The sequence below is a fragment of the Geotrypetes seraphini genome, chromosome 3, assembly GCF_902459505.1.
Source record: "Geotrypetes seraphini chromosome 3, aGeoSer1.1, whole genome shotgun sequence".
In the NCBI taxonomy this organism is placed as follows: domain Eukaryota; kingdom Metazoa; phylum Chordata; class Amphibia; order Gymnophiona; family Dermophiidae; genus Geotrypetes; species Geotrypetes seraphini.
Window position 1 is genome coordinate 36,739,371 of NC_047086.1, and position 16,902 is coordinate 36,756,272.

The 16,902-nt window shown below is 43.3% G+C and overlaps 1 protein-coding gene across 1 annotated transcript in view; it reads right to left on the bottom strand.

Moving 5' to 3' along the window:
- Positions 1-16,902, bottom strand: part of GPR63 (G protein-coupled receptor 63) — a 76,116-nt gene that overhangs the window by 38,412 nt on the left and 20,802 nt on the right. The gene's annotated exons all lie outside the window — the stretch shown is intronic.

Below are 16,902 nucleotides of genomic sequence, written 5' to 3' on the forward strand. Positions count from 1 at the left end.
GACTGTCCCATATCTAGCTTTTTTGTTACCCAGTCAAAGAAACTGATTAGATTGGATTCCCTTTGATTCCCTTTGTAAATCCATGTTGGTGGGGATCCCTTAGTCTCTCATCATTCAGGATCATATCTAATTTGTGTTTAATCAATGTTTCCATGAGTTTACATACTATCGATGTGAGACTTACCGGTCTGTAATTTTCAGCCTCCGTCCTGCATCCCTTTTTGTGCAGCGGAATGACGTTAGCTGTTTTCCAATCCAATGGGACTCTTCATGTACTCAGGGAAAGATTGAAGAGCGTAGTCAACGGTTCCGCAAGGACATCTCTCAACTCCCTAAGTACTCTGGGATGTAGGTTATCCGGTCCCATGGCTTTGTTCACTTTGAGCCTTGATAGTTCTTGGTAGACGCTGCCGGTGGTAAATTCAAAATTCCGGAACAGGTCGTTTGTGCTCTCTCTTGCCTGCAGCTGTGGACCGGATCCCGGCGCCTCGCAGGTAAAGACTGAGCAGAAGTATTCATTGAGTAGTTCGGCTTTATCGGAGTCCGATTCTACATATTTACCGTCAGGTTTCCTAAGGCGCACTATCCCATTCCTTTTTCTGTCACTAACATACCTGAAAAAGGATTTATCCCCTTTTTTGATATTATTTGCTAGATTCTCTTCCATCCGAAGTTTGGCATCTCTGACTGCTGTTTTGACAGTTCTAGATTTCGGCAGATAGTCTTCTTTAGCTTCTAGTCTTTCTGATTGTTTGTAGGATGCAAATGCTCTTTTCTTCTGTTTCACGAGTTCTGAGATCTCTGTGGAGAACCACTGAGGTTTATTATTTCTTCGCCATTTACTCACTGTTTTTATATAGAGATTGGTTGCTTCCTGTAGTGTAGATTTTAGAGTAGACCACAGTACCTCCACACTATCTGTTGTGTCCTGGTTTTGCAGCGCCTCATAGACAAAATTTCCCATGCTCTTGAATTTAGTACCTTTAAGCTAAGGACCTTTGTGGATGTGTTTGATCTAGTGAAACCTTTCCTGAGGTGAAACCACACCATATTGTGGTCACTGGAGGCTAACGCTTCGCCCACCGAAACCTCTTGTGACACTATCTCCGTTGGTGAGTATCAGGTCCAGTATCACCTGATCCCTAGTGGGCTCCAATACCATCTGTTTGAGTCGTGCTCTCTGTATGGAGGTTAGTAGCCTTCTGCTGCCGCTGGTCATAGCGGAAAGTTTGTTCCAGTCTGCATCAGGCATATTGAAGTCCCCAACAGATCCTTCAAAACCATTTTGTTATATTGGAATTATTATGGGAAAATGTTTACAAACAGCATCTAGCACTAAGGCACATATTTGCCAATTAATAACACCAATCCATTCATACTGAATGTGTTAGTATTATGTAAAAACTGGTCAGGATGGCAGAGCGGTCTAAGGTGCTGCTTTCAGGTCGCATTCTCCCATGGAGCCGTGGTTTCAAATCTCACTCCTGACAAGAGGTCCTTCCTTTCTAGGAATTACTAGAAAAGGGATGGTAAGCAAGACTAAGAATGTTATAATGCCTCTGTATCGCTCAATGGTGTGACCTCACCTTGAATATTGCATTCAATTCTGGCCTCCTTATCTCAAAAACAAAACAAAACAGCGGCACTATAAAATGCTCAAAGAGCTACAAAGATGATAAAGGGGATGGAACTCCTCTCGTAAGAGGAAAGACTAAAGTGGTTAGTGCTCCTCAGCTTGGAAAAGAGACGGCTGAAGGGGAGATATGACTGAAGTCTAGAAAATCCTGAGTGGTGTAGAACGGGTACAAGTGGATTAATTTCTTTACTGTGGGGAGTGTCTGGCACAGTGGTTAGATCATGTCTCCCCTCTCTCTGCGTTCCTCGAGTGAGTAGAGCTGTAACTTCTCTAGCCGCTCCTCGTACGGGAGGTCCTTGAGTCCTGAGACCATCCGGGTGGCCATTCTATGAACCGACTCTAGCCTCAGCACATCCTTACGGTAATGTGGCCTCCAGAATTGCACACAGTACTCCAGGTGGGGCCTCACCATGGATCTATACAATGGCATAATGACTTTGGGCTTACGGCTGACGAAACTCCTGCGTATGCAACCTATGATTTGCCTTGCCTTGGATGAAGCTTGCTCCACTTGATTGGCAGTCTTCATGTCTTCACTGACGATCACCCCTAAATCTCGTTCTACTTCAGTTCTTGTTAGGATCTCACCATTAAGGGTGTAAGTCTTGCATGGATTTTGACTGCCCAGGTGCATGACTTTGCATTTTTGGCATTGAAGCTGAGTTGCCAGGACCTAGACCAGCGCTCCAGTAGAAGTAGGTCGTGCATCATGTTGTCGGCAGAGAATATTTAAGCCCTGGAACGTGTTGCCAGAGTGTGTGGTAAAAGTAGTTAATATAGCTGGTTTAATAAAGGTTTTGGAAAAGTTCATAGTCTGCAATTGAGACAGACACGGGGGAAGCCACTGCTTGCCCTGGATCGGTGGAATGGAACGCTGCTACTATTTGGGTTTTTGCCAGGTACTTGTGACTTGGATTGGCCTCCATGAAGATGGGATACTAGGCTATATGGACTATTGGTCTGACCCAGTAAGGCTATTCTTGTCTTTAATTTAGGCCTGGCTTTAAAAAAAAACAAAACCAAAAACCCTTGCTCTTTTGCATAAGGCAGGTCTGGAAATAATGATGTCCTGTAGACATACAGCCTGCGTTTAACAAATCAGCAGGAATGTTAAAAAAAAATCTAAATATCCAACTCTCGTATAATAACAAAGTTCTTTCTAGAAGTTAACTGGTGTTTACTCATCAACAGAGCCTCTTCAGCGTGGGTGGAGAAGAGAAAGAAGTAGCAATCTTCCTAAAGAATGCATTAAAAAACCAACTTCTTTTACCGACATGCCATCCCTCTCCTCCCAACATTTCAGTTTGCAGCATATGTCAAATAAACTAAATATAAATCTTGCGTAGTGTACCAATACGAAAAAAAAAAGCTGTCACTGCAGAAATTATGCGTGGGAGGAGAAAATGTAATACCTGCTAAAAAAGAAACTTGAAAACTTGCCTATAAAATTTCTGGATTTTCACCCACATATGTTCCATCAACACCAGATAGCTTAAACTCTTGCCATATGGTATGTGTCAGAGTTAATTAGGAACAAATTTTATAACACGCATTACTCTTTCCATAAATAATGACTACAGGAAATGGCTTCAATATTAGAAACCATATAGTGTTGCAATTAACATCCCAGGAGATAGATTATATTTTAATGAAATTTGCATTTCTAAACCTTTATTTAAAAAATACAAAGATTCTCTTACCTGCTATTTCTCCGTCTCTCTTAATAGCCTGGACCAGACAAACTACAGGGATGGTTGCTGGCTCTGTAAACCAACCTGTCTTCTTAAGAAGTGTTCCTACATTTTTATCAGATCCTTCCTGCTGTTGTTGCTCCTCCATCAATGCAGGAAGGTATAAGAGCACCAACAAAGAAAAACCCATAAGCTGTTATGAGTACGATGTGGTTTTACATTGATATTGTAAATCTACACCCTCTAACAGATTTATCTTAAAAAGCAAATTTGGTCCAGACTAGGAATAAAATTTTTTTTTTGAAAAAGCACATACTACTTATCTGTACAATATAGGGCTTACTGGCCTACCGCAACCTTGGTCATAATGGATACAGTTGCCATCTATCCAACACAGGGTTACCATATTTGGAGCATCACAAACCCAGATGCATGGCCCTGCCCCATCCCTGCCTTATTCCGCCTCCAGCCCTGCCCAGCTCCACCTCAAGCCCCGCCCCATTCCACCCCTTGCCCTGCCCCCTCAAAGCCTCATCTTCTTCCCTGACAAGCTCCGGCTGCATCTGGGGGGCCTTGAGCATGCGTGAATGTGTGACCTCATACGCACATGCTCAGAGGCCCTCCAGGTGCAGCCAGAGCTCGTTGGGGCTTTCCAAAACCCAGATAAATGGTCGGGTTTTTGGGAAAGTCTGTCCGAGAACCTGGACAGTCCTCTCAAAAGAGGACATGTCTAGGTTTTCCCAGATATCTGGTAACCCAAATCCAATACCACTAAATTTCTGTAAATAAATTGTTAAAGCATCATCTATTTTGTAAGATGAAGTATGATGGTTGATGCCTTTTATATGAATTGGCAATTCTGATGTTTTCTGACATGTTTGTTTTATTTATTTATTTATTTTTAATTGTGGGCGTTTGGTTGTAATCTGCCTCAAGCTGCAGCCAATCAGATTTGAAGACCCACTATATATAAAGATAAACTGCAGATCTCCCACTATTCCCTGAAGAAATCCACAGCATGATGGCTGAAACGCCGATTCTATCTAACAGAAGCAGCAAGACTAACATCGGCAACAATTTCGGGTCTTTCAAAAAACTACTGAAAACTCATTTATTTGTAATAAGGAATTACTGCTTTGATGTACTTCTTTCCTAGGATCATTCTTCTTGTTGAATTTATTTGTTTTACTGAGTTTGTATATTAGTACGTTTCTATTTGAATTTGTATTTTTTGTAGGTCTGACATTTTATGTACGTTTACTTTGTAATCCACCTAGTTGACAAGCGGAATAGAAAATTTTTTAAATAAATAAATGACGCCAGTTGCAGAAACCTAAGAGAATAAATACTGGGGCAATTGAAACTGCCCATTTTTATTGTTCAAAGAGCAGGTTATGCATTTCTTAACCAAATTCAATTTATCTGTAACCGAAATACATCAAATGATTAATCACACAATTGATTCTAATCAAAAAATTTTAAATTGCTACTTACCTCAGATATAAAGATATTTAAATTCTGGCATTTTTGTCTTATAAATCATGTTCCCAAAGAAGACATGAATAGAGAAATGGATCAGCTATAAAACTCAATTAAATTGCTGAAAAGAGTGTCCTAAGGCATCTCCTTAAATGTAATTTTGTTGATAACCTGTTATACATTTAATATATCTCCTTAGGCTACTATTAGCAAACTGGAGAGTTACTACTCCCAGAGCAGTGCACGCTAATAGATGGTATTTATATACAGCTTGTAAATGGTATCTTAATTACTACAGGATAGAATACTGACATCAGTTCAGGCTAGATCAGAACTTTCCAAACTTGTTCTGATTGCCCCACAAGGCTTTAACAATATTGATTATGTAGGAAGTAAAATGTACACATCAAATGCAAATGTTATTTATGTGGATGCCTGGAAAACACAACTGGTTGTAGCGACATTACAGGTTTGGAAGGGAGAAGATTCAAATCAAAACCAGAGAATACACTTCTCCCTCCGTATTTGCTGTGTTAGGAGATTAACAGAACCGCAAATACAGAAAAACCACATATGTTATTCGCTGTTTTCTATTAAAAACCATCGTGAATATGGTGAAACTGCGAATAACATGGTGGGAGACCTGGCCTGTTCCTGAAGGAGAGGCAAAACACAATGAAGAAAGTGCTTGGAATCGGCAATTTTCTCCGTAAACGCTTGGAATCAGCAATTTCTTTATGCAAGCTGATGTAATTTGGGGGGAGGAGCCAGCAAGCTAAAAAACGTGAATAATTGAAACCGTGAATGCTGAAACCGCGAATACGGAGGGAGAAGTGTACACACAAAAAAGGCTAACTGCAGTTCTGTTTAAGAAAATTTACAGTACTCATATAAACATTAATTTAAAAAAATCCTAATATCTTTGGAGAGGAGGGAGAGCAAACATGAGCATGCTCATAAACCACAATCTATCACACAAAAAAGTCTGTAGGAAACGTAACAAACCAGTAATATTAGAGCCTCTAAAATCCACTAGTAAGCTTCTGTGGCAGAGTCCAGTCCCGACTCACCCGGAGCACTGCCCACATGCACTCAAAACAGCAAAACCACTGTAAAAGTCGCAACAACAAGGCCCGAGTCTGTTGCCTCACAGACTCAGGAAAGGCACAAACAATTGCTTAGTTTTCATAACTTTAAGTCACTCCCACATTTATTTTCCTTATGGGCTTGGCTTACCCTGTGCTTCAGTAGAGATCAGTTGCCCCTGGAGGTTCTTGCACATGTCCCAAACCTAGAGCTAGGAAAGGGGAAGTTTTTCTCTCCCCAGGACTCCTTCCTTCCTTAGAGACTTTTCTCCCTGGTGGGGACCTCTCTCTCCAATGATTCTCCTCTGTGGCAGATAACCACTTCCCTGCTAAACTCCGCCCCCTGACTCAGCGGGGACACCTGGAATACACTTCCGGAGGTTGTGATAGGACAGAGTACACTACAGGGGTTCAAAGAAGGATTGGATAAATTCCTGAATGATAGGGGGATTGAGGGATACAGATAGAGGTAGAGATAGGTTTTAGACAGAGTATAAATAGAAGGATAAAAGGGATCAAAGGGCTTAGAGAAGGATCACATTACAGGTCATGGGCCTGATGGGCCGCCGCGGGTGTGGACTGCTGGGTACGATGGACCTCTGGTCTGACCCAGCGGAGGCAACTTCTTATGTTCTTACCTTATTAAGGTAGCTCAACCCACACCAGTGTGGTCTGGGACATGTAGTCTGCTCAGTCTTGGACTGGCAGCCCCTGCTTTATAGAGGTGGAATAGTAGCATTAGCAGAAGATAACCCCTTACTCTTTCACAGCGTAAAAAAACTGACACCCATCAAATCATGTAAGATAACGAGGGTTTAAAAAATTCTTCCAGGCTTACTTGCCAGGGAAGAAATGCATTTCTTCTTGACATGTACGTGCTACCACCACACTCACATGCAGCCCTTCTCTCTTCCTCCACATCCCTTCCTACTCGGGTCCTCTCTGCTCTGCAGCCTTACACGCTCCTCTTTTCCAGCTTTCTGTAGCGCTACTAGACATACGCAGCAGTGCTGTACATAGTATTTGCAGGTACTTTCTCTGTCAAGTTTCAAGTTTATTGAGATTTTGAATTAAACGCAATATCAAGTATTTTCAATGCGTATAACAATAATAATTTTGGGGGGGGGACAAATAAAACAGTTTAAAACCATAAACATACAGTTTTATCTATAGTTACATTAAAGATACGTAAGGAATGAAATGTTAAATTACATTTGATTTAAAATAAACAATTAAAAATAAAATGACAGTTAGGGAAGAACAACTTTAGGAGAGGTATTAAAGAGAAAAAAAAAATTTTTTTTATGAAGACTTAGTCTAAGAGTAATTGTTTACGTAAGACCTGATCTAAAAGTAAATAGGAGAGTCAAAAGGATTGTCTGATCTAAGATTCATAAGCATCTTTATAAAGATAGCTTTTTAGATTGCTTTTAATTTTTTCTAAGGAGGTTTCAGCGTGCAAATAGATTGGAAGTTTGTTGTCCCTAGCAGACTCACAATCTAAGTACTGTGTCCTCATTTCTCTTGCCAATTTCAAGCTCTGTTTCTCCTACTGATGCTCCCTATGATCTTGGGCAAGTCACTGACCCTCCAATGCCTCAAGTACAAAATAGATTGTAAGCTTTCTTCGGCAATGAAATACCCACTGTACTTGACTGCAGTTCTCCTTAAACTCTGATTTGGAAAACAAATCAATCTGCTAATTGGGCAGTGTATCAAATGATAATAAACATAAAAGGAAAATAAATCTAAAATCCCAGTCCTGCTTGTTAAAGCCCTTTCTTTTCATTTAGGGTCTGGATCAGACCAAAGATATAGCTGAATCCTCCTGCTGGATCTTCAAATACAAAACACCTTTCTTGCTTTGTACTAGGCCAAAAACACAACCTGCTGTAAGAGGCAGGGCACCATATCAAGGCCACAGACATGGCTTAGCTAAGTGATTATTTCCTCACTGTATTGGATTATTATCTCATTTTGTTGGATTGTATATTGATTGTCATCTTACTGTGTTGGATTGTTTTTTATTTTTATTATTATTTTTTATCTTATTTTTTCAGCAGTATTGTGTAATATTTTGATTATTTTTATATGCAATTGATTTTTTTCATTATGACTTTATATGTATTTCATTAAATTACAATAATAATTTTTAGGTTTATTTATGATTCATATTGTATGTCACCTGTCAAATTTTTATGATATAATTTTGTATATTTTAGACCCCTCGGGCAGGCTAAGAGCTGAAACACTAAGTGTCGGGTCTCTTTCCCTTGGAATAAAGAAATATATGTCCCAGATCGTCAAGGGTGACTATTTTGTTTGTAATAAACATATAAGGAAAATAAATCTAAAATCCCAGTCCTGCTTGTAAAAGCCCTTTCTTTTCTGTTAGGGTCTGGATCAGAGCAAAGATATGGCTGAATCCTCCTGCTGGATCTTCAAATAAAAACCACCTTTCTTGCTTTATCCTAGGCCATAGACGCAACCTGCTGTAAGAGGCAGGGCACCATATCAAGGCCACAGACATGGCTTAGCTAAGTAAAGAAATAAATGCTATTGCCTCAGGAACCAGGTGAATAGATTTTTCAAACCCTTAAACCAGGGGTGCCCAGACTTTTTGGGCTTCTGAGCTACTTTTAAAATGACCAAGTCAAAATGATCTACCAAAAATAAAATTTTAAAAAACACAAAGCACACTGTACGCAGAGAAAGTGTTAATTATCATTTATATTCTGAGGGTTTTTCAAAGAGGTCAAGGCAGATGACTTTATGCAATGTCACCTCAGTAACAGTTATACAAAAATAGATAAATATACCCCATCCCTTTTTACTAAACCGCGATAGCGGTTTTTAGCGCAGGGAGCTGCGCTAAATGCACCGCGCTGCTCTCAACGCTCATAGGCCCCCCTGGCTAAAAACCGCTATTGCGGTTTAGTAAAAGGGGGCCATATTACAAAATATAGAAAGCAGAAATAAACTCTCAAAATGGACACATTTTGATCACTAAATTGAAAATAAAATCATTTTTCCTACCTTTGTTATCTGGTGATTTCATGAGTCTCTGGTTGCACTTTATTCTTCTGACTGTGCATCCAATATTTCTTCCCTTCTTTCAGCCTGCTGTATGCTTCCGGTCCTCATTCCCTCCACCAACTTTTTCTTCCACTCTCCCTGCCAACCCTCCCCTTTCTTTCTTTCTGTCTCCCTGCCCCCCTTTCTTTCTTTCTTTGTCTCCCTGCCCCTCTTTTTTTCTGTCTGTCTTTCTCTCTCCTTTCCCCCTTTCTTTCTGTCTCCCTGCCTGCTCCCAAGCCACTGCCACCGCCATTGGGGAACAGGCCTCCAAACCGCCGCCACCATCGGGGCACAGGCCTCCAAACCACCACCTCCCTCCTCCCCCTAGGAGCCACAAAAACTACCTTTCACAAGCTGCTGCACAGAATGGGAGTTTCCTGCATGTATTTCCAAGGACGGTTCCCCCCGGAGACATCAATGAAGCAAAGAGGCATTCGATCAGTTCTCTCCCCGCCCCGCCCCCCGAATCCTTCCTTCCTCCCGCTTTTACCCTCCGCACCGCCGTCTCCGAGGGTGCTCATGCTCTCTGCTGCTTCCTGCTCCCCAGTCCCCCCCACTTGACGCAACTTCCTTCTTCCAGTGGGGCGGCTCGTGGCTGAGGAAAAAGCTCCAGGGCTGGCCTGGGAATCCCTGAGAGGTAGGGGGGGGGGAAGGAGGCTGACTGAGTGACTGGCGCCGTTCCATGCAGGTAGTGAGTAGAGCTGCCGGGCACGCGAGGACCGCCAGGATGTTTCGGGTCCATCTGGTTCTTGGGAAGCAAGTAGAATGCGAAGGCAACGCAATCGACATGCGTTGCCTTCGCGATCGACCTTTTGGGCACCCCTGCCTTAAACTTAATAGTACAGACGTGCTCAAAAAAGTTACTGATTAGTTCACGTCTCTACAGAAACATTACGTCTGCTTCTGAAATAAAATATTTGTTTTTGACAACTGCTTACTAAACAAGTGGTCCCTACTGCATAGTGCTCTCATTTGTATAAAGAATATTCATTGTGCAATCTGCATGCATTAAGATTCAGTATGTGGCAATGTCTCATGCATATGCATTGCAGATATTCTAACAGGCTAATTGGCTGTGGGGTCCCTGGGAGACTTTTGAGAAGTGAAGACCTATTACAAACTTCATACATCCAGACAAATATTTGCTGATTAATAAACAGAATTCCACAAACCTGAGCCCAACTCATATTGGTTTTAACTTAGGGCCTCTTTTACGAAGCCCAACAGTGCGGACCAACACGGTAAATGCTCCGACGCCCCTAAGGATTGAAACGATTCAAACTCCTCTTACTGACCTACAAACGCATTCGCTGTGCTGCTCCCCACCATCTCTACTCATTTATCTCCCCCTTATGTCCCCCTCCCCCCATGAGCTCCGCTCAGCTGGTAAGTCCATCCTATCTGTGCCATTCTGCTCCTCTGCCAACTCCAGGCTCTGTCCCTTTTATCTTGCTGTACCGTATGCTTGGAACAAATTGCCCTATGGCAGGCTCCATCTCGGTTCACAGTCAGAAGTGCGCGCCGACATTTGAGAACGGACAATTGATTGCAAGACTTCAGCGTGCTGCTCTAAAAGCTTATTTTAAAAGGCTCTGACGGGGGGCGAGATAGTGTTGGCACTGCCATTGGGGTGGTTTTGGGGGGTTGTAAATAGGTAAAAAGTTATGTTTTCTGTATAATGTGGGGGGTTACACTCTTTAAAATAACACTCAATTGTCCGCTCTCAAATGTTGGCGCGCGTTTATCTTGTGTGCTTTTGTCCAGTCACCCTCCATCTCTGGCAGTCTTCAAGTCCAAGTTAAAAGCCCACCTTTTCGAGACTGCTTTCAACTCCTAACTCCTCTCACCTTGGGTTCTACATCCCAGGCTTCGTTCGCTGGACACTAGCTACAAGTTTCCCCCTTGTTTTCTGACATACGCCACAGTTGAGACACTGTCTGAAAACACTGACAGGGGACCGCTCCAGCAATGGAGCAAACTCCTTCAAGGCCAAGCGAATTGCCCCGAGCTCTAAGAAGGTGATGGGCCACTTCGCTTCTACCAGAGTCTAGATGCCCTGGGCTAGATGATTCACTTGCATTTGAGCCATCTTCTCAACTTTTCTATATCTTTTCTTTAGCAATATATTCAAAAATTCTTAGTAATCAGTCCAATGTTAGACAAAATACTCTCATATAAGTGCCAGTGGGATGTCAGACCACCCTCTGAGCAACGTAGCTCACTAGGGTTTAATTCCTCATTCTTCCTGAAGGCACACATTTTATATTCATATTATATTATTCTTATCATCACTACTTAATTCCATAAATTAATTTCATAAGTTAGTTTCATAAATTGATTTGATATATAAATTCATCATTTCATCTGATAACTTAGCTTTTCAGCCGTCACTGAAAGTCTAGTTGAGGGGATTTACAGCGATGGCTGAAAAGCTAAGTTACCAGATGAAATGATAAAATTATATATTGAATCAATTTATGAAACTTATGAAATTAATTTATGGAATTAAGTAGTGATGCTAAGAATAATATCATAGAAACATAGAAAGATGACGGCAGAAAAGGGCTACAGCCCATCAAGTCTGCCCACTCTACTGACCCACCCCATTAAGTCTGAGCACTAATGACCTAGTTCCTTAACTCGACCCTCATAGGGATCCCACTGAATGTCCCATTTATTCTTAGAGTCGAGCACGCTGGTGGCCTTGATCACCTGCACCGGAAGTTTGTTCCAGTGATCTACCACCCTTTCTGTGAAGAAATACTTCCTGATGTCACCACTAAATTTCCTTCCTCTGAGTTTGAGCGGGTGCCCCCTTGTGACCGAGGGTCCCTTGGGAAAGAATATATCATTTTCCACCTCGACACGACCTGTGACGTACTTGAATGTCTCAATCATGTCACCCCTTTCCCTGCGCTCCTCTAGAGTATAGAGCTGCAGTTTGCCCAGTCTTTCTTCGTACGAGAGACCCTTGAGTCCGGAGACCATCCTAGTGGCCATCCGCTGGACCGACTCAACTCGAAGCACATCTTTCCGGTAATGTGGCCTCCAGAACTGCACACAGTATTCCAGATGAGGTCTCACCATGGTTCTGTAGAGTGGCATTATGACTTCAGGTTTGCGGCTGACGAAGCTTCTATTGATACATCCCATCATTTGCCTTGCCTTGGATGAGGCCTTCTCTACTTGTTTGGCAGCCTTCATGTCTGCACTGATGATTACCCCCAAGTCCCGTTCCTCTGAAGTCCTAGCTAGTGTTTCTCCATTCAAGGTGTATGTTCTGCATGGATTTCCGCTGCCGAGATGCAATGACCTTACATTTTTTAGCGTTGAAGCCCAGCTGCCATGTCGAGGACCAGTTTTCCAAAGTGATCAGATCCTGCGTCATACTATCCTTGAGGTTGTTTTCACTTACTATGTTACACATTTTGGCGTCGTCGGCGAACAGTGCTACTTTACCCTGAAATAAGTGTGCCCTCGGGAAGAATGAGGAATTAAACCCTAGAGAGCTACGTTGCTCAGAGGGTGGTCTGACATCCCACTGGCACTTATATGAGAGTATTTTGTCTAACATTGGACTGATTACTAAGAACTGCTGGGATAGATGAGACAGGTAGTGAGCTCCCCAACCTGAGAGGCTGGAATCTGTCGTCACCACTTCCCAATGCAGGAAAGAAAAAGAAACACCCTTGAATAAATTGTTGTTGGAATGCCACCACCGTCATGCTCTTCCTGGCTTCAGCAGTCCACTGCAAGTGAACACTGTACACCTGAGAAAGCGGGGACCAATAGAGAAGAGATCGCTGAAGGGGGAACATGAGAGCCTGCACTCGCGGCACTGACTGTCATCAATTCCAGCAGCTAGACCTCAGGGCCAGGTAATCTGCAGAAGTGAATGAGCCTATAGCAGTATCTTCTCTCACCTGCACTTGGAAAGAAATATCCTTTCCTGACTCATGTCAAAGAGGATCCCCAGATAATCCATTCTCTGAGATGAAACCAGTCTGTTCTTTGTCGAAATTGAGCACCCAGCCCAGGACTGAAGAACCTGAACTACTCGTACCATAGCGGACCGACTGTCCTTGAAGGACGAGGCCCAAATTAGCCAGTCATCCAGATAGGAATGAACGTGGATCCTTTGGCAGTGAAGAAATGCCACTACCACTACCATCAACTTTGAGAATGTCCGCAATGCTGTGGCTAGCCCAAAAGGCATGGCCTTGAACTGGAAATGCAGCACGAGGACTGTAAACCGCAGAAACCGCTGATGGGGAGGTCAAACAAGTATATGAAAGTAAGCCTCCTTGATGTCCAGGTCCATGAGAAACTCCCAGTAGAACCAATGCAATCACAAAGTACAAGGTCTCCATGTGAAACTGTGAGATCCAGAGACAGCGAATGAGACCCTTTAAATCTAGTACTGGCCAGAAAAGTACCCTTCTTCTTGTGTACCACAAAGTAAATTGAGTAAAATCCAGACCCCCACTCTCTCGGTGGGACTGTCTTCCAAATGGCAGACTGATGCCTCACCCTCCAGGAGAGTCTAAGAAGAGAGGAGAGCTCTAATTTGTGTACCCTTCTCTGAGGATGTCCAATACCCATTGATTGGATGTTATGGAGGCCCGTTCCTCTAGAAAAATTGAAGCCAACCTTTCAAGGAAGAGGAGAGGAACAGGCCTGCCTCATCTTATTGCGAACTGTAGGAAGGAGCAGTGGGCTATCCTGACCGACTCCCAGATCATTTGTCTGTATGGGCTCACTGCCTGAACTGCTGACACTCAGACAAATGCCACCTGCTGTCCCTAAACCTCGATCAGGCAGAACTAGAGGTTGCCTGGGAGGAGCTCTTCAGTCTATACTTCAGCAAACACTGGGGCTTGGTCTCCACCAACTCTTTCAGCGAACAAAACGAAACTTAGAGATCACATCCACAGCCCAATTCCACAACCAGAGCTGCCTGTGGGCCACCACTGAAAGGGACATTCTTTGAGAAAAATCATGTAACATATCTTATATACTATCTGCTATATAGGCCAGGCAAGCTTACATCTGAGCCGAAAGGTAGGAGTCCTGACCCTGAGAGTGCTGAAGCCACTCCAAGAATGCCCTTGCCACAAAGGAACACCACACAGAAGCCTACAGCCCAAATGAAGGCACCTCAAAGACCTGTTTTAGAGCATACTTCTGTCTTCCTGTCCTGTAGATCTCCTCAATGTACCTTTAGAATTCCTGGTGGTCCAGCAGTGAACCACAGCAGGAGAAACCTTCTTTTGCTTCTGCCCATGCAGAGCCACTAGCAGATTGCCCGACGCAAGTTCTCATGGACCACCAGGGATTCTAAAGGTATGCAGGGGAAGTGGGAGGGAGGTAAAAATTCTTAGAATCGGTTGGTCAGGAGGGATCCCTGCTCTCTTGGCCCATTGGTAGAGGCCTGCAAGGCATCAGGAGGTAAGGGGGACAGGGTATGGAATCTGGCAGGGCAGGAAGGGAGGGGGGCTGGGTGCAGAGAGTGGCAGAGCAGGGAGGGAAGGGGAACAAGGTGCAGAGCCTGGCAGAGCAAGACAAGGCACTTGAATATTACCCCCCCCTGGTTTATATTTGAGTCAACCTTTTTTCCTCCTTTTTTTTTGGGGGGGGGAAGGTTACCATGGTTTATATTCGGGTCAGTTTGTATTCAAGTATATACAGTACATTATTTTGCCAAATAATAATAATAACAACTTTATTCTTATATACCGCCACACCATTTAGTTCTAGGCGGTTCACATCAAGAAAAACTGTACAATCAACAAATCATACATAAACATGTCATACACATTTCAGAAAATACCAGAATGGCAGTCAGGTTACAACTTTAAACTCTAAGCTATGCTTTGCAAAGAGGTCTGTATATTAATGTTAGGGTAACTGTCCCTAAATCCCTTAAATCACCTTTCGTGAGCTTCTGCCAGTTTATTTTCTTTCTTTCTTTTTTTAGTCAAAGTGCCCCCTCCCTCCCTGAACCTAAATTGCCACTGCCTGCCGCCGCCAACAGAATGGCAGGAGGGATGCAGATTCCCTCCTGCTATCGGCTGTTACCCCTTCCCCCCAAAACACAAACCCCTGCTGCTATACCTGTAAAGTTGGAAGCAGGAGGGGTGCTCAGTCCCTCCTGCTCCGTAGGTCTCCATCCAGCGGTGGGAGCAGGAGAAATCGCAAAGTCCTCCTGCTCCTTCTCCTCCACCCTGCCCAACACGAATATGGGACTTAGGCCCTGCCCCGGTGCATCATGTGATGCATGGGGAGGGGGCCTAAGGCTCTGACTGGCTCAGGAGCCTCGGGATACTTCCTTGGTAGGGCCTGAGGCACCTCAGCCAATCAGGGATTTCCTTAGGGCTGAGTCAAAGGAAGTCTCTGATTGGCCAAACAAATGGCCAATCAGGGACTTTCTTCGGCTGAGCCCTAAGGAAGTCCCTGATTGGCTCAAGCACCTCACAGGTGCCTTAGGCTCCTCCCCTGGGAGGAATCTGTGGTGCCTGAGCCAATCAGGGCCTTAGCTTCCCTGTGCATTACATGATGCACCGGGACGGGGGCCTTAGGCCTGCATTCGCATGGGGCAGGGTGGAGGAGAAGCAGCAAGAGGACTTCCCAAATTTTTCAGGACCAATATATAGTCTGGGGTGGGGCATCAAAAGTTTTTACTGCTTAGCCCACCTTAATCCAGCCCCGAGACACACAGAAAACAAATATTATACTATATTTTATATTAGTTTAAAGTTTTTATTTTCACAAAGATTGCAAAATGCAAATACAATACTGTATAACGTAGTTAAAAAAAAACCAAAAACTCCCCAAAGCTCCAGGTCTAACAAATGCAATACACAGTCCCTTTTAACAGATATAAAAATTCACTCAAGTTTCAAGTTTTACAAAGGCGTGCTAGGGCCTTAACGCGCGGAATAGCGTGCGCTAGCCGCTACCACCTCCTTTTGAGCAGGCGTTAAATTTTTAGCTAGCGCACGCTAATCCGGTGCGTGTGGTAAAACCATTAGCACACCTTTGTATAAGGAGCCCTAAGTTTTATTAGGATTTTATATACCGCCTATTAAGGTTATCTAAGCGGTTTTACAATCAGGTACTCAAGCATTTTCCCTATCTGTCCCGGTGGGCTCACAATCTATCTAACGTACCTGGGGCTATGGAGGATTAAGTGATTTGCCCAGGGTCACAAGGAGCAGCGCAGGGCTTGAACCCACAATTCCAGGGTGCTGAGGATGTAGCTTCAACCACCGCGCCACCCACTCCTCCTCTTCCTATGGAGTCCATATGTTTCTAAAACACTGAGAAGCCCCATCTCGTAACTGCAGCCACTTCTTCATACTTCCCAGTGAGAGTCGCACAGTATTCCACCATGCATTCATAGACAAAACTATATTATAGACAAGATAGACCATATAATTATGGCCAAAAGTAAAATCAAGTATATTAGCCTGCTCCATACTTAATAAATGAAATAAAGCAACTGATCGCAACTCAACAACCTTATAATTGAGCTCAAGTGCACATTCCAAACACATTAATAACTCTATCCCAAACTAGTACCACAATTGTTTTGAATCCATACAGGTACGCAACATACAAGATACAGTTCCCACAGCAGTCCCACAAGATCTTTGAGCCTCCTTTACTAACACGTAGCGTGGATTTTAGCGGCGGTAACTGCTCCCACGCTCATAGGAATTCTATGAGCGTCGGGAGGAGTTACCGCCGCTGCTGGCGCTAAAACCCGCGCTACAAGTTTCTTTATTTTTTTGATATACAGTTTGTCAAAAAAATATCTAAATGGATTACAATAAAATGGAGTTTAAAAGAAAAGAAATAAAATGAAAGTTAAGTTATTTAGAGAAAGTAAAGGGGGGGGAGGAAGTGACTGCTGCTGACAGTGACAGCTCGCGTA